Source organism: Notamacropus eugenii, chromosome 3, assembly GCF_028372415.1.
Source record: "Notamacropus eugenii isolate mMacEug1 chromosome 3, mMacEug1.pri_v2, whole genome shotgun sequence".
NCBI classification, from domain to species: domain Eukaryota; kingdom Metazoa; phylum Chordata; class Mammalia; order Diprotodontia; family Macropodidae; genus Notamacropus; species Notamacropus eugenii.
Genome location: NC_092874.1, coordinates 164,907,961 through 164,929,849, shown reverse-complemented (window position 1 = coordinate 164,929,849; position 21,889 = coordinate 164,907,961).

The window sequence follows — 21,889 nt, the reverse complement described above, 5'->3', positions numbered from 1 at the left end:
GAAGTGGCAGTGGCTTCTTCTAGAGTTCTCAGCTGATAGAGAGTAAGGAAGTTGAGCAACTGGTTACAGAGGTCACTTTGCTGGAAATGGGGGAAGGACTTTGCTGCTTTGCCCATACTGAGATCCAGATTGCAGTCCTGAGTGGCAGTATCAGGGCAAGGAGAAACACTATGACACCAAAGCTGCACAAGAGTGGGGGCCCTCATCACAGATACAGGGCAAAAAAGAGTACTTGTGGTCACTCAGAAAAAAACACAGGCCAGAAAAGGAGTAAAATCACTTCTTAGATCATACCACCTTGGAAAAACTGAAAACTTGTAGGTCCCTAGAAGTATCTCTGAAAACATCTGTGAAAACTCCGTGAAGCCTGTGACACTACGTCTTCCACCTGGAAGCAGAGCCCTATTTTAACAGAACTAAAAATCAGGTAGTAGTCTAAGAAAAAGGAACAAAGAAGAGAAAAAAATAACTCTGACCACAAAAAGTTACTATTGTGACAAAGATGATCAAAAAGCACACTCAGAAGAAGACAACAAAGTCAAAGCACCTGCGTCAAAAGCCTCCAAGAAAAATATGAATTGGTCTCAAGATATGGAAGATCTCAGAAAGGATTTAGAAAAGAAGGAAAACTACAAGAAAAACTGGGAAGAGAAATCAGAGTTATGCAACAAAATAAGGAAAAGAATGTCAGTGGCTTAATAAAGGAGACATACCAAAAATCGTGAAAAGAAGAATGCCTTAAAAAGTAGTATTAGCCAAATGGAAAAATTCACTGCAAAAACGAAAAAGACCATCAAAACTTCTTTTTTTTTTTTTATTTTTTATTTATTTATTTAACTTTTAACATTTATTTTCACAAAATTTTGGGTTACAAATTTTCTCCCCTTTTATCCCCTTCCCCCTCAAACCCAAGCATTCTAATTGCCCCTGTGACCTATCTGCTCTCTCCTCTATCCTCCCTCCCTGCCCTTGTCTCCATCTTCTCTTTTGTCCTGTAGGGCCAGACAGCTTTCTTGACCCCTTAACCTGTATTTCGTGATACCCAGTGGTAAGAACCTTACATTTGGTCCTAACACTTTGAGTTCCAACTTCTTTAGCTCCCTCCCTCTCCACCCCTTCCCCTTGGAAGACAGGCAATTCAATATAGGCCAAATCTGTTTAGTTTTGCAAATGATTTCCATACTAGTTGTGTTGTATAGGACTAACTATATTTCCCTCCATCCTATCCTGTCCCCCATTACTTCTATTTTCTTATGGTCCTTTCCCTCCCCATGAGTGTCGACCTCATATTACATTCTCCTCCCCATGCCCTCCCCTCCATCCTCCCCCCCATCCTGCTTGTGCCCCTTTCCCCCACTCTCCTGTATTATGAGATAGGTTTTCCTATCAAAATGAGTGTGCATTATATTCTTTCCTTTAGTGGAATGTGATGAGAGTAGACCTCATGTTTTTCTCTTGCCTCCCCTCTTTATCCCACCACTAATAAGTCTTTTGCTTGCCTCTTTTATGAGAGATAGTTTGCCCCAAATAACTTCTCCCTTTCTCCTCCCAATATTTCTCTCTCACTGCTTGATTTCATTTTTTTTTAAAGATATGATCCCATCCTCTTCAATTCACTCTGTGCACTCTGTCTCTATGCATGTGTGCGTGTGTGCATGTGTGTGTGTGTGTGTACTCCCACCCAGAACCCAGATACTGAAATGTTTCAAGAGTTACAAATATTGTCTTTCCATGTAGGAATGTAAACAGTTCAACTTTAGTAAGTCCCTTATGACTTCTCTTTGCTGTTCACCTTTTCATGGTTCCCTTCATTCTTGTGTTAGAAAGTCAAATTTTCTTTCCAGCTCTGGTCTTTTCATCAGGAAAATTTGAAAATCCTCTATTTCATTGAAAGACCATTTTTTCTCCTGAAGTATTATACTCAGTTTTGCTGGATAGGTGATTCTTGGCTTCAGTCCTAGTTCCTTTGACTTCTGGAATATCCTATTCCATTCCCTTCGATCCCTAATGTAGAGGGTGCTAGATCTTGTGTAATCCTGAGTGTATTTCCACAATACTTGAATTGTTTCTTTCTAGCTGCTTGTAATATTTTCTCTTTCACCTGGGAATTCTGGAATTTGGCCACAATGCTCCTAGGAGTTTCTCTTTTTGGATCTCTTTCATGTGGTGTTCTGCGGATTCCTTGAATATTTGTTTTGCCCTCTGGTTCTAGAATCTCAGGGCAATTTTCCTTGATAATTTCATGGAAGATGATGTCTAGGCTCTTCTTTTGATCATGGTTTTCAGGTAGTCCCAGAATTTTTACATTGTCTCTCCTGATTCTATTTTCCAGGTCAGTTGTTTTTCCAATAAGATATTTCACATTATCTTCCATTTTTCGAATCTGCGCGGTATGTTCTGAGATATCTGTCTTTCTCATAAAGTCCTTAGCGTCCATCCGTACCATTCCAGTTTTGAAAGATCTATTTTCTTCAGTGAGCTTTTGAATCTCCTTTTCCATTTGGTTAATTCTGCTTTTGAAAGCATTCTTCTCCTCATGGGCCCCTTGCATCTCCCTTGCCAACTGAGTTAGGCTAGTTCTCAAGGTGCCAATTTATTCAAGATTTTTTTGGTTCTCCTTTAGCAGGGAGCTGATCTGTTTTTCATGCTTCTCCCTCATCCCTCTCATTTCTCTTCCCAGTCTTTCCTCCACCTCTCTAACTTGATTTTCAAAATTCCTCTTGAGCTCTTCCATGGCCTGAGCCCATTGGGTGGGCTGGGACACTTAATCCTCGATTTCTGTGTCTTTGCCTGATGGCAAGCATTGTTCCTCCCCATCAGAAAGGAAGGGAGGAGGTGTCTTTTCTCTGAGAAAGAACCCTTCAATAGTTTTATTTTTTTTCCCTTTTCTGGGCATTTTCCCCAGCCAGTGACCTGACCTCTGTATGTTCTCCTCACTCCCACCTTGCCTCCTGGTCCTCCCAGCCAGCGTTTGGGGACTGAGATTCAAATGCTGCTTCCCGCCTTAGGATTTTTGGCGGGGGCAGGGCTGCTATTCAGTGTTAAATTAAGTTCAGGTGCTGAGGTCAGGGCCAGGGCCGCCTCTCTGGCTTGTTTCCCTCAGGGGGTTTATGCTCAGACCTTCCACAATGGATCCAGGCTCCCACCCATTTGGGGAGCCCCTGTCTGTAGCCACCTCTCAGCTTCTATCTCCTAGGGGGACCCGAGCCATGGGGGCACCCCACTCTCCTCTCGACCCGCCAAAGAGACTCTCTCACCTACCCCCGTCAGTCGCCTGTTGGTGGGGGGGCTTTTGCCGCCGCTGGAGATCCCGTCTCTGGAGCCTTCTCTGATCTGTGCCTCTCTGAGCCGCGGCTGGAGCAGGTCCGGGGTGGGCTCCGCGTCTTCAGCGCGACGGACCTTTTGCGAGAGGTTTGCAGGTCCCTCTGTGGGTGAGGGGATCCGCGTGGCCACTGGAGGTCCCATCGCGTGGCCGCTGGAAGTCCCGTCCCGTAGCCCGCTCTAATCTTTTCGTCACAGTGTCGTGGCCATGGCAGGGCTGCTCTCTGCTCCCCGTCCCGGCGCCCAGTCCGCGGCGCGAAGGACCCCCTGCGAGAGGTTTGCAGGTCTCTCCGGAACAGAAATCTCCCTCACTCCAATATTCCGTGGTCTCTGGGTGCAGAATATGCCCTGGCTTGGTCCCCTCTAGCCGTTCTGTGGTTTGTGAGTACGGAGCTATGTGTATGTGCATCTTTCTACTTCGCCATCTTGGCTCCGCCCTCCCAAAACTTCTTAAAAAATAGAATTGACTAAATGGAAAAGGAGGCAAAAATATTCACTGAAGAAAATAATTCCATAAAAATTAGAACTGAGGTATTGAAAGCTAATGACTTTATAAGAAATCAAGAAGCAATAAAACAAGATCAAAAGAATGAAAAAAATAGAGGACAGAGTGAAATATCCCATTGGAAAAACAACTGCCCTGGAAAATAGAACCAGGAGAGATAACTTAAAAGAGCTTAGAAATGGAAATAATTCATCAATCACTCTGAAATAAAAGAAAAAAAAGAGCAAAAGCTCCCAGGAATATTATAATCAAATTCCACAGTACCCAAGTCAAGGAGAAAGTACTGCAAGAAGTCAGAAAGAAACACCTTATGAATCATGGAGCCATAGTCATGATAATACATGACTTAACAGCTTCTACATTAAGGGATCAGAGGGCAAAGGAGCTAGGATTACAACCAAGAATCACCTACCCAGCAAAACTGAGTATAATCCTTCAGAGAAAAAATGAATATTCAGTGAGATAGAGGGCTTTCAAGCATTCTTGATGAAAAGATCTGAGCTGAATAGAAAATTTAGCTTTCAAATACAAGACTCAAGAAATGTATAAAACAAGCAAACAGGAAAGGAAATTCATAAGGGACATAAAAATGTTAAACTGATTATATACCTATGTGGAAAGATGATACTTGTAGTTCCTAATGCCTTTCTCTCTCATTATTAGGGTAGTTAGGAGTGTATATAGAAAAGCAGAGGTGTGAGTTGAATATGAATGAATTATATCTAAAGCTTAAAATTAAAGAGTGAGAGAAGAAAGTACTGGAAAGAAGGAATAGGGCAAATTATCTCATATAAAAGAAGCAAGAAAAAAAACTTTTACAGTGGAGGGGAAGGGGGTGAAAGTGAGGGAGAGAGTGAACCTTACTCTCATCAGAATTGGCTCTGAGAGGAAATAACATACTCATTTGAGTATAGAAATCTTTCTTACTCTGCAAGAAAACAGGAGCAGAAGGAGATAAGAAAAAGCGGGGAGTGATAGAACAGCGGGCAGATTGGGGAAGGAGGTAGTCAAAAGTCCCTTTTGAGGAGGGAAAGGATAGAGAGAATAGAATAAAAGAAGGGATAGGCTGAAGGGAAATACAGTTAGGAATAACTGTAAAAAAATTTGAATCAAGTTTCTCTGACAAAGACCTTATCTCTCATGTATAAAGCAATGAGTGAAATTTGCAAAAAACAAAAAACAAACAAACAGAAAAGAACCATTCCCCAATTGACAAATGATCAAAATGGGAACAGTTTTCAGATGAAATAATTAAAGCTACATATATTTATATGAAAAAATACTCTACCTCACTACTGATTGGAGAAGTGGAAATTAAAAACAAAATCTAAAATACTAATGAATATATATTAGACTGGCTAATAGGACAGAAAAGCAAAATGAGGAATATTGGTTGGGATGTGGAAAAAAAATGAGACAATAATGCACTCTCGGTGGAGTTGTGAGGTGATTCTAACATTCTGTAGAGCAATTTGTAACTAAGTCAAAAAGCCTGTAAAGTCATGTTAGATAAAACATCACTACTAGGTCTGTATCCCAAAAGAGATGAAAAGGATCTATATGTATGGAAATATTTATAGCGGCTCTTTCCTGGCGGCAGGAAATTGGAAAATCTGAGGTTGGTCATCAATTGAGTACAAATTGAGCTATGTGATTGTGATGAAAAATTATTGTGCTACAGGGAATTCCAAGCAAGATGCACTCAGAAAAAGCTGGAAAGATTTACATGAGCTGATGCAAAATGAATTGTTTTATGTACAAAGTAACAGCAATATTGTTAAGATAATCAGCTGAGAATGACTTAACTATTATCAGCAATACAATGATCCAAGAAAACTCTGAAGGACTTTTGATGAAAAATGTTATCCATCCTCAGAGAAAGAACTCAATGCAGGCTGAAGTATACTTTTTAAACTTTATTTTTCTTGAGTTTTTTTATCCATGTTTTCTTTCATAACATGAATATTGGAACCCAAAATTTTGTGAAAATGAATGTTAAAAGTTAAATAAATAAATAAGAAGAAAAAAAACATGAATATTATCGAACTGCTTTGCATGACTACACACATATGACCTACATTGAATTGTTTGCCTTCTTAATGGGGGCTGAGTGGGTATTAGAAGGGAGAGAATTTTGTCAAAGTTTTAAAAAGAAATGCTAAAATTGTTTTTTTTTTTTTACATGTGATGGTTGGAAAATACTAAATAAAACTAAAAAGAATAAAGAGAAACATATTATCTAACTCTTCTCAAAAGAAGTATTGCCATCTACTAGAGATCAAATAATATTCTAAATCACTAATAGTTGCATGAATACAAAACAATCCTGAGGTTCTACTTCAAACCTTGCAAATCAGCAAAAATGACAAAAGGTGGAAATAGTCAACATTTGGAGAATTGTGAGGACGGACATTCTACCAGATATTGTTGGAACATCTGGGAATTAGAAATAATTTGGTTTTGTAAACATAAAGGTGACTAAAATGTTCATTCTCTTTGACACAGAGGTTTCAAAACTAAGCAGATAAACCAAAGAGGTCACTGATAAAAAGAAAATGTCTATATGCAATAAAATATTTATGCTAGTACTTCTTATGGCAGAAACCATATGCAAACAATATATTTGTCTTTTGACTGAAAAATGTATAAACAAATTTTGGAATATGAATGTAATGGAATATTATTGTGCTTTAAGAAATGATGAATATGATGATTATACAGAAGTATGTAATGACTTACATGAACTGATGCCAAGCAAGGTAAACAAAACCAAGAAAATAATATACACCACAATTATGTGAATAAAAAAATAAATAAAACAATGAAGTGAACTGATTACTCTAATACAAAACCAGTCATGTATCCTACTAAATGTGAAAAAGTAGACCCTCAGGTATTGTTAAGTTAAGTGGCATCATTTATAAGAGCCTGGGGAAAAGAGTCAAATAATATCCCATTATCTCCTCCCTCACTGGAATCCTGAATCCTTGGACCCTCGTCAAAGCCACTTCCTTTACATACACTTTGATGCCATCCTCTTCAGATATTTCTATCAGTTTCCTCCCACTATCAATCCCCCTCTCTTTTATCTTTCATGTCTCCCTATTTATGGACTCCTCCTCTACTGAATATTAAAATATCATTAAAAATAAAAATCTTTTGATTTTATGATAATTATACTCTTAAATTTTTTTTCTTTTCTTAATAGCTAAACTAAAAAAAAGAAAAACATCTATATCTAGTGTCTCCACTTTTCTCACTACTATCCAAGCCTTCATCATCACCACTGCTGTATTGAAAGCTACCAATGGTTGTTTAATTTTCAAATCTCATGCCTTTGTTCAGTGCTCATACTCCTAAAGGTCCTTGTAATATTCATCCCTGTTGATTGCCTTCTCCACTGAGATTTCCTTGCTTTCTTTTATGTTTATGATTGGATGAGGAGACTTTCTTAATTCTCCTAACATGTAACCATTTTTTCTCGGCCTCTTTTACTGGTTCTTTAACAAAATTATTAATACAAATCATTATTATCCCACAAGACTGAGTCCTAGGCCTTTCTCCTCTATAGTTATAATATTCCTTCTGTAGCCATATGTAGACAGATATACTATCTAACTTGAGATTTTGTCTTCCGTCTTCTCTGTGTATATTATTCTGTATTTATTTTTTTCTGTCAAGTTATTTATATGTTTCTTCCTCCTTCAGACCTTAAACGCCTTGAGGCCATGGTTTTGTTTTTCTTTGTATTACTTAATATAGTCCAGAAATTGCAAGCATTTAATACACACCTGTTCAATTGCTGGATGGATCCTAGCTAAGTATTAGTCTATTGACAGTGATAGAGACGTTTACTATCTTGCTCCTGCAAGTGTCTAGCACATAAACCTTTTTGAGAGTCATCAAATTCTAAGACTATATCTACTTAATTTTTTTTCACATGAGAACAGATGATAGAGACAGAAGGTATCTGTAAATCACTCCCAGAGATTAGGAAGTTATGGGCAAGAAATTGAAAATTTTCGAAGTACAGATGGTGTTCTCATCACTGACAATGAAATACTAAAGCTTCAGAAGGGAAAAGCAGATTTGGGAGTTGAACAGCTGGTTAACAAGACTATGTCTGAGAATGGGATTTGAATTTTTTACCATACCCTGAAATATAGGAATGTTTGGCTCCTGGTCAGAGATGGAATGCATATAACAAGGGTTGATAAAAGTATATTTGGCTGGAGTCATGTAAATATATTCAAAAGGGTTTTTATCTAAAAAAGAAAGCAAATGAAAAAACTCTTCCACTCTTTCTCTATGTCTCTGTATCTGTCTGTATCTCTCTGTCACCCTCCTCTCTTCTTTTCTTTTCATCAAAATTTCTCTTTTAAACTTAGTGTGAAACAGAATTCTTCTTGACTGTTACTCCCTCTGCCATACAATCTATTCATTTGAATACCCATCTTTAGTTGTACCCCTTTCTGATAAATGTTAGCTTAATCTTTACTTCATTCTCATTCTAGGACATACTACTGTCTACCACGTCATTTTTAAGTTTTCTGTGTAGTTATTCTATTCCTTATTTATGAATCACATTTATAGGCTTATTTCCTCTCTATCTAGCCAAGCAACTGTCACAATTATAATCGATCCCAGTATCTCTTCCTATTTTCTTAATTTGTAGAACCTCATGTTCAAGTGTTTCTTTCCTCCAATTATAATTTCAACAAAAAGATAGTGCAACATGATAAAGGGAGCCCTATATTAAGAATTGGGGAATTTGAGTCAAATCCAGATCTTTTTATCTACTCCTTACATATCCTGGGCTGTGCCATACTATCAATTGGGAGGTGTATCCTCCCAGCTGCCTTAATTTTGTGCTGGGTAACCCTGAGATCTTTATTCTTCTATTTCTGATGTGGTCTCAGGAGAATCACACTCCCTTCCTTCAGTTAAAAAATTCCATTAAGTACATGCTTTCCCTTAAAAGCATTATGTGAAGACCCTAGATTAGATCTTTTACATAAACAGAACTTGATTTCTGTCCCTGTTTCCCTGTATCTCATCAGTTCTCTGTAGTTGTTCTCCCAATATCCTTCATGCAAGGTAAGAAATAAAAAAGACTAAAATGCTCTTTCCTCTCTTGACTAGGTTACTATGAGATACGTCTCTGAATCTTCCCACTCCACACTTTCCCATTTGAAAGACTTCCCTCTTTCCCACTTACCATAAATGAGAAATGATATGTTCTAGTCAAAGAAATATTAATTTAATTTCATTTCTGCTAATGGTTCATTTGACCCCTCCTACTTTTAAAATTTCACTCATGTCATAAGACTATAGATTTAGAATAGGAAGGAAATTGATCTGAGGCACAGAGAAATTAAATAATTTATTATTCTCATGATGACTCTTATATAAGGAGAAAGTTTTAAACGAAATACCCTTAGTTATCCAAAACTGCATGCAAGCTTTGTTTCAGCTGTTAATTTCACTTGCTATTGGACTTTGGTTACTTTTTTTATTTCTTCGGTTTGATAAATTTGAATGTCAGTTGCCCAGCCTGCCTCTAGTTTCTTCAGAAATAAGGAATCAAATTCTTCCTTCTTACTTGAAATAAACCTTAAGATTATTCTCTTGGCTTTTTGGAAACTATTTTGTAAGAGTAAACGACTTTTCCTTTTGTTTTCAGCATATAGTCAAATATCCCTTTGATTTTTTATAAAGGAGGTAAAATCCTGTCCATTTGAACTCTCTTACCCCACTGATATCTGAAGGGTTTCCTCATTGTTTGCAAGATTGATTATTTAATGTTTAAATTATACAACTTGAACTTGAGATTTAATAGGAGTATTTTTTCAATAATATGATGTTAAGTATTCATCTTTTATATTCATTACCTTCTGTTTTCAAATCTTCTGGGAGATTTTCTACTAAATTACACCAATTATGACATTTCAGACTTTTATTTATTTGTGTGTGTGATGCTTTTTGTTTGTTTGTTTAATTAATTTTCTTGGAAAGAAAATGACCTTTAGATTGTTCAGTTGCATTGCATCTTCAGCGTATGTTTCCAATATTAACTTATTTGTTCTTCATATATTGTTATTCTTGAATTTCTTAGATAATTGTTTATTTTACTTCTGCATTTTTTAGTTCCAAATCTACCATTCACGTTATCAGAAAATGTAATGTTTTGGGTAGATTCTCAATCATTTGCTCCGAAATCTATTTTTCCTTTTTGGTTATTCTTTGGAAACTCTAATTTCACTCATTTTCTTCTTTTATTATTCTCTTAAAATTATTGTTTTTATTTTATATGACCGTAATTATTTCATACATACCCATCCCCAAGTCAGAGAACTGTCTCATAACAAACAAATAAATAAAGGACAGAGCAGAAGATATTTTAGTAAAAGTAATCAAACTACAGTACATGTAGTCTTCTACATCCGCTGTTTTCCAGCTTTGCAAAAAAAAGAAGCGTATTCCTTCTTGTATCTCTTCTTCAATGTTAAATTTGTTTAGTAAGAAGATAGAGTCCAGTTTTTATTCCCACGTTGTCCTTTCCAATTTCATTTCTGTAGTCACTGTGTATGTTGATTTTTATGATTCTTTTCTTTGCATCAGTTCATATAGATTTTTCCATTCCTTCTTCTATTTTTATATTCACTGTTTCTTATAGAACACTAACTTTTAATGTTCTTTAAGTTCAATTATTAGTCTTCTAAATAATCTTGCCTTTATTACAATTACTCCATTTTATTTTCTAGGAGCTTTATAATAGTTATTGTAGAATTTTTCTTTTTATCAAGAGTTTTTTTTTTATTCTAAGGAGTTTATTCATTGTATTGAATTTATTTATATCCTCCCTCCCATTATTGTTACAGAAGTGTCTACTGGTTTTACTGTGTTGGTTTTCTTTTGATGAATTCTGCCCTATGACTTCATTGTCATATATATGGATACAGGTATAGATACAGATAGATAGATGGATAGATAGATATAGATATTTATATACATGTATATTATATATAATATAATATTACATATATACATATATTTAGGAGTTTTGGTATTTTATTCTTTTGAAGGGTTTTGTTTGTTATTTTGAAGTTATAAAGGGGAGATGGATTGTCAAAAATTCTTATTCTGCCTACTTGATAGAATTCCTCCTACCTTTTTTCTTTGTAATGTTTTATTTAGCTTACTTTGTGCCTTTTTAGCTATGTAAAGTTGCTAAAGGATATCTATATATGTACTTAAACTTTTATTTAGTCTTCTTGCTGGAGATACTTACTCAATTCTTTCCTAAGTGATATGAAGCAAGTCTAACACAATATGATCTTATTTCCACCTTAGATCACCAATTGTCAACTCCTCAAACTGAGGAACATGAATTGCCTTGCCTTCCTCCCTCTCAAAAAGAAAAGAAATTTCAAAATGCTCTAAATCACTGTTTATTAGAGAAATGCAAGTCAAACTCTTCTGAAATACCACTTCACAGCTACCAGATTGGCTAACATGACAAAACTGGAAAATGAAAAATTTTGGAGGAGATGTGGGAAAAATTGAACACTAATACATTTTTGTGAACTTGTGAAGTAGTGAACTGATCCATTCATTCTGGAGAATGATTTGGATCTAAGCCCAGAGGGCTATAAAACTGTGCATACCCTTTGACTAGCAATATGGCTACTAGGTGGGCATCCCAAAGAGAACACAAAAAAAGGGAAAAGGACCCACATGTACAAAAATATTTATAGTCGCTCTTTATGTGGTAGGAAAGAATTGGAAATTGATGGCATGGCCATCAATTGGGGAATGCCTGAAAGAGTTGTTTTATAGGAATGCAAAGGAATACTATTGTTCAGTAAGAAATGATGAGCAGGCTAACTTCAGAAAAACCTGGAAAGACTTGCTGATGCTGAGTGAAGTGAGCAGAACAAGGAGAACATTGTACACAGTAATAGCAACATTGATGACTGACTTTGATAGACTTATACAATAGATACATAATTGATAAATACGATTCTAAAAGAATCATGATGAGAAATGTTATCCACATCCTGAGAAAGAAATATGGAGTCTGAATGCAGATCAAAGCATACTATTTTCTCTATTTTTTTTTTTTTTGGTTCTTTATTTCTCGGTATTTTTCCCTTTTACTCTGGTTCTTCTTTTACAACCTGAGTATTGTGGAATTATGTTTAAGATCATTGTACATTTATGGCCCATATCATATTATATGCTAATCACCATAGCACACCTGAGGACTGTTTCTGTGAATAATTTTTAAGATTTAATAGCAGAGTACAATGAACTCTCTATTTATGCAACAATGGACTAGAAATTGCTCAGTAAAGTAAAGATTAACATTTATAGCAACATCCTTAAGCATCTCATAATACTTAGTGTATCATATGGCACATAGCATACAGCCTTCCATTCAGTAACATTCCCTCAAAGACTTGCTCACACAATCAGGGGGTCCTAGGCTAAGGTCTTCCCTAGCACAATGCATCCTTAAGGGGTAGCAGAAAATACCACACCATATACTCCCTTGGTCAAAATAAGAACAGTCTCTCTAATCAATACCAAGTGTCCAAGGAAATTGCTTTTTCATTTTAACTAGAAGTTGACTTTCAAGTTCCATGACTCTTCCTCTGTAGGCTAATTATTCCCGACTCTCTCCTGGATTCACATGTAGGCAGCTCTCTGCTCCTGCTCCATGTCTCATTTCACCAGATTGCTCCACTCCAAGCTCTTTTTGCTCCTGGCCACTGCTGTGGCCTTCTGGGAAAACAAAGTTCAATGGAGAAGCAATACTGACACATACAATTAGCACTGTCATTTCAATTCACCACCAAAGTCCAGAAGTTCGGTGATAACAGCTCAGTTCACTTTAATACCTCTCAAAAGGTCCTTAAACTAAGACTCCTTCTCACTAGCAGGTTTCTGCACTACAGCTCTGCCATAAGAGTTAGCCTCTCAGCTCTCTTTTTCTCAACAGTGGCTCATGCCTTCAATTCTAGCTCTCTCAATGTCTGTTTTTCAACACTGGCTTTCTTCATATGTAGTTCTCCTCAGCATCTGATTGACTAGAGCCCACATGGAAATATCTGATTGGCTGAAACTTAATTTACTTTGCTTAAAAAGTTGCAGAAAAGGGTAAAGGGAGTAAGGGAAAACAATATCAAGTTTAAAATCTTGCAAAAGTGAATGTTGATAATTAAAAAGTAATTAATTTTACGAATAGATTACAAAATCTACCCCCACAATATCAACCCATCCATAGTTTTCCCTCTGATCACATTATGAACATTGTTCAGACCTTCAATACCACTTACCTAGATTGTTGTCATAACCTACTAATTTAAATTCTTATCTCCTATCTCACCTTTTTCCCACTGAACCCTTTCAAAGTTTCAAAGATTATTATCTTGAATCTTTCATCTAACTATACCACTCATTTGCTCAAAGACTTTTCCTCCTTTCCCATTGTTTCTATGATAATATGCAAACTCTATGCTGTTCCCTTTAAAGTCATCTGCATTATTAACCTAGCTTTCCTTTTTTCATTAATCCTCTTTATTTAATCTATTTTCCTTTTAAATTGGAGTAGTAGATAGTGCTTCTCCAGTTTTCTTTTTTTCTTTATAATTTTATTTTAGACTCAAGGGCTGGAACACAAATACAGAATTGAGAAAAGAAACGAAAGCATATCATAAATTTTAGAATGAAAACTTAAATACAAAGAAAGAAAAAATATGTTGTATGTATAACACAACATAAAAGAGGATTCAAAATATGTAACAATAAATTTTCATTGCAAGAAAATCTGTGTGATAAATAATACACTTTCGGTTGAGAATGGTTCATCATTTCTTCCTTTAAAGATTCTTTTTTGTTCTCTGTTGTGCACTTTTTTACTTTGTTCTTTTTTCTTCCCTCAACTCCAGAAGACTGCAATAAATTTTACATATACATATATATATATCTATATATCTATAGCCATATACATGAAATATACATATATACCTACAATACAGATATAAACTTTCCCAAACACATTCTGCTCATTTTTATTTTTATGTTCATGCATATATATTGTTTCTTATGCCTTCTGCCTCCTCTACTTTACTTCTATCCACTATCTTGCCTTCTGTCTACCCACTCAAAAGATCCTTCCCCTATCCTCTCATTCTCATAAATCTAAACACTCTTCTATACACCCCTCTTACCTATTCCCTCATTTTTCCCTCTAAAAATCCCTCCCTTGTTCTGTTCCCCCTCCCTATGTTGGTACTTTTTTATTTCTTCTGAATTTAGAACTTTAATACTCTTATAAATATATGCGTATATGCATGTATGTATGTATGAATGAATGCATGTATCTATTGTTCCTTCTTAAACCCATTGCAAATGAAAGTAGGTTACTAGCAGACCAGACCAGAATGTAGAGGGCAGACAAGCACGTGGAACTCAGATTAGCCCACACCAGCTGGGACAAGACCTGGAACAGGTTCAGTATGCTACCAGTAGCAGCATTTCCCAGATTGCTTAACCCACACAAGCCGCAGACACCTTCAAAGATCAGTGGAAGGGGTCCTTGACCCAGGAGACAGAAGTACAGTCTGGACATCAAGCAGCAGGCACTGCAGTGGTAGTTTCCTTTTCTAGAGTCTTCACCTAGAACCCCTGGGGGAATTGAGCCAGTGACTTTCACATCAGCTATGAGCTCTGCCCTGGGATGAAGAGGAGTTCTGGTGTGGTGGACCTGGAGGCAGTTTTGGTGAGGGAATTCTAATTGCAGATTCTGGGCAGAAAAGACTTAGTTGCTCCAAGACCAGTGTGTAGGCCAGGAGAAGAGTAAACTCCTGTCCCTTGATTGCATCACACAGTTCCCGGATCAAGGAGAAAATATTGCATGAAGCTAGAAAGAAACTTACAGATCCCCAGAGTATATCCACCTCTTGACAAAGGACTCAGAACACAAGTAACTGACTGGGAAAATGTCTGAAAAAGGGAGAAGAAATAAGACGATAGAAGGATATTCTCTTGTTGAATAGGTATTTTCTTCAATCCTTTCAGATGATGAAGCACAAAGCACATCATCAAAGGAAGTCAAGGCTTCTGCATCCAAAATAAACATGAAATGGTCTCAGGCCATGGAAGACCTCAAAAAGGATTTGAAAATCAAGTAATAGAGGTGGAGGAAAAATTGGGAAGAGAAATGAGAGCTATGTAAGAAAAACATGAAAGTGAGTCAACAGCTTCCTAAAGGAGACCCCCGAAAATACTGAAAAATATAACATCTTTAAAAAGAGACTAACTCAATTGGCAAAAGAGGTCCAAAAAGCCAATGAGGAGAAGAATGCTTTAAAATAAGAATTAGTCAAATAAAAAAGGAAGTTTAAAAGCTTACTGAAGAAAATGATTCTTAAAAAATTACAATGGAGCAGATGGAACCTAATGACTTTATGAGAAACCAAGAAATTACAAAACAAAACCCCCCAAAATAAAAAAATAGAAAATAATGTGAAACACCTCATTGGAAAAACAAGTGATCTGGAAAATAAATCTAGGAGAGACGATTTCAAAATTATGGGATTGCCTGAAAGCCAAGATCAAAAAAAAGTCTAGATATCATCTTTCATGAAATTATCAAAGAAAACTGCCCTGATATTCTAGAACCAGAGGGCAAAAATAAATATTAAAAAAATCCACAGATCACCTCCTGAAAGTGATCTGAAAAGAAAAACTCCTAGGAATATTGTAGCCAAATTCCAGAGCTACCAGTTCAAGGAGAAAATATTGCAAGCAGCTAGAAAGAAACAACTCGAGTGTTGTGGAAAGACAACCAACAGAGGATATGGCAGCTTCTGCATTAAGAGATGGAAGAACTTGGAATATGATATTCCAGAATTCAAAGGAACTAGGATTAAAACCAAGAAACATCTATCCAGCAAAACTTAGTATACAGGGGAAAAAATGGTCATTCAATGAAATAGAGCATTAAAAGGTAAACATAACAGAGAAATCATAAAGGGCTTTCTAAAGTTGAACTGTTTATATTCCTAGATAATATTTGTAACTTTTGAGACTTTTCTCAGTATTTGGGCAGTTGGAGTGATTATGCACACACACACATACAAAAAGCACACACATGCACGTGTGTGTGTGTGTGTGTATATATATATATATGCCGACAGCACAGGTGAGTCGAATAAGAAGTGATGATAACTAAAAAATAAAATTGAGGAGTGAGAGAGGAATATATTGGGAGGAGAAAGGGAGAATGGAATGGGGCAAATTATCACTCATAAATGAGGTAAGAAAGAGCTTTTTAAGTGGAGGAGAAAAGGGAGGAAGTGAGAGGGAAAAGGGGAAGTTTATTCTCTTCACATTTGGCTTAAGGAGGGAATGACATGCTCACTCAGTTTGGTATGAAAGTCTATCTTACACCACAGGAGGCTAGGAGAGAAGGGGACAAGGGGGTGAGGGGGATGATAGAAGGGAGAGCAAATGGGAGAATGGAGCAATCAGAAGGAAACACTTTTGGGGAGGGACAAGGTCAAAAGAGAGAATAGAATAAATGGGGGATAGGATAGAATGGAGGGAAATATAATTAGTCTTACACAACACGACTATTACGGAAGTCTTCAACATATATAGCCTATGTTGAATTGCTTGCCTCCTCGGTGGGGATGGGTGGGGAGGGAGGAAGGGAAGGAAGCTGGAATTCAAAGTATAAGAATGAATGTTGAAAATTATTTTTGCATACAAGTAGGAAATAAGAAATACAGGTAATGGGATATATAAATCTATCTTGCCCTACAAGAAAAGAGAGAAGGTGGGGATAAGGGAAGGGAGGAGTGTGATAGAAGAGAGGACATATTGATGGAATGGGTAATCAGAATTTTAGGCTTTATGGGGTGGAGGAGGGGAGAGAAGGGGAGAAAATTTCGAACTGGAAATTTTATGGAAATGAATGTTGAAAACAAAAGATAAATAAATAATTATTTTAAAAAAGTAAGTTACCAAAACTGCCAGCCCCCCTCCCCCATGTGATTGTTCTGTATCAGTTCTTTCTCTTGAATGTCATTTATTTAAGATAATTACTCTTTTTAGCTGTTTCTACACAGTTTTAATTTGTAAAATCATGTCATTCTCAGTTTTACCCCAAGCACTCTTATGAGTTCTGAAATCATTAATAAGAATCTTATACATACATTTGTACATTTTGCAAACATAAAAAGTAAATAGTCTGTCCTTATGAATCCTTTATAATCTACCTTTTCTATATGCTTTATATTTCTCTTAGTTCCTATCTGACAAATCTTCTATTAAGTTCAGGATTTTTTTAAACAAAGTATTGAATGTCAGAGAGTTTATCCGTTGAATTTTTTTTCTATTGTGGATAATACTTAGCTTTTCAGAGTATGATATTTCCTGCCCCAGTTCTTTTCTTCCTCTATATATTGTGTTCCAAGACCTGAGATTCTTTCATGTCTCTATTGCTAGGTCTTGTATAATTCTAATTGTGGCACCATCAAATTTTAATTGTTTTAATCTTGATGCTTTTAATAATTTATCCTTGAACTGGAGGTTTCAGAATTTGATTATGATATTCCTATGAATTTTCCTCACAGGGTCTCTTTTAAGTGGTGATCAATGGATTTTTTTCTACTTCTAGTCCTACTGCCAGGCCCTTTGTTCTAATGCTTTAGTACAATTTAATTATTAGTTGTATTATTGTATCAGTTAGTTCTATGTTTTATATTTTCTTTCCTTGATATATTCTCTAAATCTGTTTTTTTCTTATAAGAGGTTTCACTTTCTCTTCTTTTATCCATTATTCATATTATGCTTAATTATTTCCTGATGTCTTATAATTTCATTGGATTTACTTTGTCCAGTTCTAATTTTCAGTTTCATTTTCTTCTGTAAGATACTGGAAATTGGTGGAGTCAAGATGGCAGAGTAGAAACAGGGAAGTGCCTCAGCTTTCCCCACCAAATCTTTCAAAATACCTGCAAAACTTAATCTAAACAAATTGTAGAACAACAAAAGCCACACAATGACAGTGTAAAACAGATTTCCAGCCCAAGACAATCTGGAAGGCTGACAGGAAGGGTCTATTGCACCTGCTTAGAAGTGGAGCACAGCTCAATGTGGGCCTTGCCAGGACAGAAGGCACTGGAGCAGGCCTTGGATTGGTGAATCACTGGCAACTGTAACAGTTTTATGACTTCTTAAACAGCTACAAAGGTCAGCAGAAAAGCTCTCACCTGGGTGAGAGAGGAATGAGATCCATTGTCAGCTCCATCCTCAGGGAAGCAGCAGCCACTGGTGAAGCATCTGGGTATTTCTGGAGGTCTTGGCCTACAGAAAAAAAAAATAAGTTGCTGATCCCAGTCACAGTCCTGGGTGTTGGTCCTGAGTTGAGAAGGAGTGCTGCCATGACAGAGCTGGTGGTGGCTGTCAAGAGGAAATCCTACTCACAGTTCCAGGGCAGAAAAGATTGCTTACAGTTGCTCACAGACCAGAGTACAGGCCAGGAGTGGAATAAATACTTTTTCTTTATTCATATCACTTTGGAGGAATTGAGAATTTACAGGTCCCTAGATGTCTCTGAAAATAGATGCACAAAACCCGAGAAACTTGTGGTAGAACACCTTCCACTTAGCAAACAGTTCAAAAGTATAGCAATTGGCTGGGAAAATGACCAAAAGGGGGGGAATAAGAGTATAGAAAATTCTTTTCTTGGTATTTTCTTATGATGAGGAAGATCAAAACATTTAATTGGAGGAAGATCAAAGCATACCATCAGAAAAAGACAGGAAGATCAAAGTTCCTACATTCAAAGCCTCCAAGAAACATATGAAATTGTTTCATGTCATGGAAGAGCTCAAACAGGATTTTGAACATCAAAATAAGAGAAGTAGAGGAAAATTTGGGAAGATAAATAAGCATGGAGCAAGAAAAATGAGTCAGCACATTTCTAAAAGTGAACTAAAATACTGAAGAAAATGACACCTTGAAAAATTGACTAGCCCAAATGGAAAAAGAGGTCCAAAAAAACCAATGATGAGAAGAATGACTTAAAAAAGCAATATTGGTGAAATGGAAAAAAAAAAAAGGACCAAAAAGTCACAGAAGAAAATAATGTCTTCAAAATTAGAGTAGAGCAAATGGAAAATAATGACTATGAGAAATTATAAAAGAAAACAAAAAAAAAGAGAACATAATGTGAATTATATCATTGGAAGAACCACTGACCTGGAAAATAGATCCAGGAGAGATAATTTAAAAATCATTGGTCTACCTGAAAATCATGGTAAAAAAAAAAATAGTCTTGACATCATCTTTCAAGAAATTATTAAGGAAAACTGCCCTGTTATTCTAGAACCAGAGGGTAAAATTAAAATGGAAACAACCCACCAGTCACCTCCTGAGATCCCAAAAGGAAAACTCCTAGGAATATTGTAGCCAGATTCCAGAATTCCCAGGTCAAGGAGAAAATATTGCAAGCAGCCAGAAAGAATCAATTTGAGTACTGTGGAAATACAATCAGGATAACACAAGATCTAGCAGCTTTTACATTAAGGGATCGTAGGGCTTAGAATAAAATATGACTATTGAATGATGGTTGAATTGAATTCACAATGAAATTTGAGTCTATGTTGCATTGAACTGTTGTTTTTTCCACATTTGCATTTCTTGCCTTCCATGATGGACTTTTCAGTTCCTGGAGTATGTGTCTATGCTTCTTTTTCCTTTTCATCTCCCTCAGACAGTGCTTTGAATGTGGTAGGTACATGATAAATATTTGTTGAGTGAAATTCAAATACCTAAATTATGCATGATTAGTAATCACTTCAATCAAGAAAGAATATCTTTAAAATAAACAGATTGCAAACATTAGAACAGAACCATGAGTGAGACACTAATTTAGGTATTTGCTAAATGCCCTTCCCTCTTTATGTATCTGTTGTTTTGACTGGAGAAATGAAACACATATTTTCAAGTTGCTAAAAGAATCATACTTTATAACTTGAGAAAGGTCACTGAGATTTTGCCTAGCGTTCCCTTAGCCTCTGGCTTGGGTTCCCTTCTTTCCTTCCAATAAGTTTCTATTTTGACAGGGAACAACGTAGATTTGTTTTGTTCATTATTTGATGATTCTTATGAAGGTACCAAAGACAGCATGGCAAAGCCACACTGGAGTTCTCTGATTGTCCTTAGGACAAGCCATCTATAGCTAAGTTCATATTGTAGTAGGTAGATAATCTTGCCAATTTTATAATGGACTATTATAGCTCACTAATACATATACTGAGTAAGACTGATCTTTGTCCCAGTCCCTGGGGTTTATTCTTTTTCCCACGCTGTGAGCCTTTTATGCATTCATTGCTTCAATCAATTCTTAATCGGTGACAGGTCTTTGCCTCTTACTCGTTACGTTCCCACTTCTTTAAATTGTTTTTCAAGGGGCTTTATTAAAAGCACTTTTGAACATTTGAATAAATTATGTTCACTACTTAGATTTTATTTTCCTCTTCCATTCTCCTCTCCTTAAGCTCCAGTGAATAGCTTGTTTTTTGTTGTTGTTGTTGTTTGTTTGTTTGGTTTTTGTTCAACTGAGATGGATTGAGTGCTCAATTAGTTTTGGTCTTCTAGGTAATACGTGGGGAAACTTTAAAGATTTGGCTGTTATTGAAATGATGTATGTAGGTTTAAAAACCCATCATAAGCTATTTAAGGAAATTGCAGTTTTGCAAGATTTTCATTCACTCATTGCTAGTGCTTGTAGTTCAGGGATTTGACCCCATTGAAGGAGGCTGGATATACCAGGGCAATAATAATGTGTGTGTGTTTGTGCGTATATGTCTGTGTGTTTGGCTGAGGACCCCTCCATAGCCACTACCACAGTCATATATAGTGTTACATTTTCTAGTACAACATTGTCTCAGAGATTCATAGAACTTCATAGCTGTTAGCAAGCTGTTTGTCCTGGTTATTCAGTCTTGGCAATATCACTATCAATTGCCCCAAGTCTAGCTATGTGGAAGGTTGGGGAATTACAACTCACTGATTCTCACCTCAATAATAGTTGACATACTCATTGTTGACAACTGTATTGAGAAATAGGTTTTCTGTAGATCCAGTATGGCACATAACATAGCAGAGAAATATAAATCCAAAGAGTAAGTGAAAATTTGCTACAAATTTGGGTATATTTCAGGAACACAGAGCTTGACACTAGTACGATCCTAGAATGTTTAGTATAGATGTCATTTGAGTAGGGCCTTCAAGGATGGGTAAGTATTGATGTATCCTTAATCACTTTCTCATTTGTAATCCTTGTCATGATCCCTAACTTTTTCAGTTGTTTTTTGTTTTACTTTTATGAAGTAACTTGATGTTAGCAATATAATTTGAGATTACTTTTACTGTTTTAGTTTGCTTTTATTATGATATTAACATATAAATAACAAATTATTGGCAATTGACACAAGGTAATGAAAATATCGATTAGATTATAAAACCATAATTTTCTACTATCTCATACTAGAAGAGGGAAAGGAAATTTATATTGGAGTTTCTCATCTTTTTGGTTATCTTGTTTTTCTAACTTGGAGTCACAAAAATTGGACCTTTATCTGAGATCATCATTACCAACAAGGAAAAACATTAATTGTCCATGTGCAAAACACTGTGCTATTTATTGAAGATCCTAAAAAATTCAAGGTATGGCTCACGCCCTAGGGCGTTGCAAGTGTAAATGCAGAAATAAGAAATATTGTTCAAATGAGAACTTATAGCACAGGATGGTGAGGTTTACAGACAAGTAAGCCTGTGGGAATTCAGAAGAGGAAATAATTACTAAAAGCTGGTATGATGAAGTAGCTTTTTTGAACTGGGTCAAGATAAAGGGAAAGACTACTTAGGTACAAAAAGAGAAGAAAGGGAAAGGAAAAATGACAAAAAGAAAGTCTTAATCTCCAGTTTTGCAATATTTTAGAGTTCAAGAATTTTACCTACATGATCTTATTCCAATCTCTA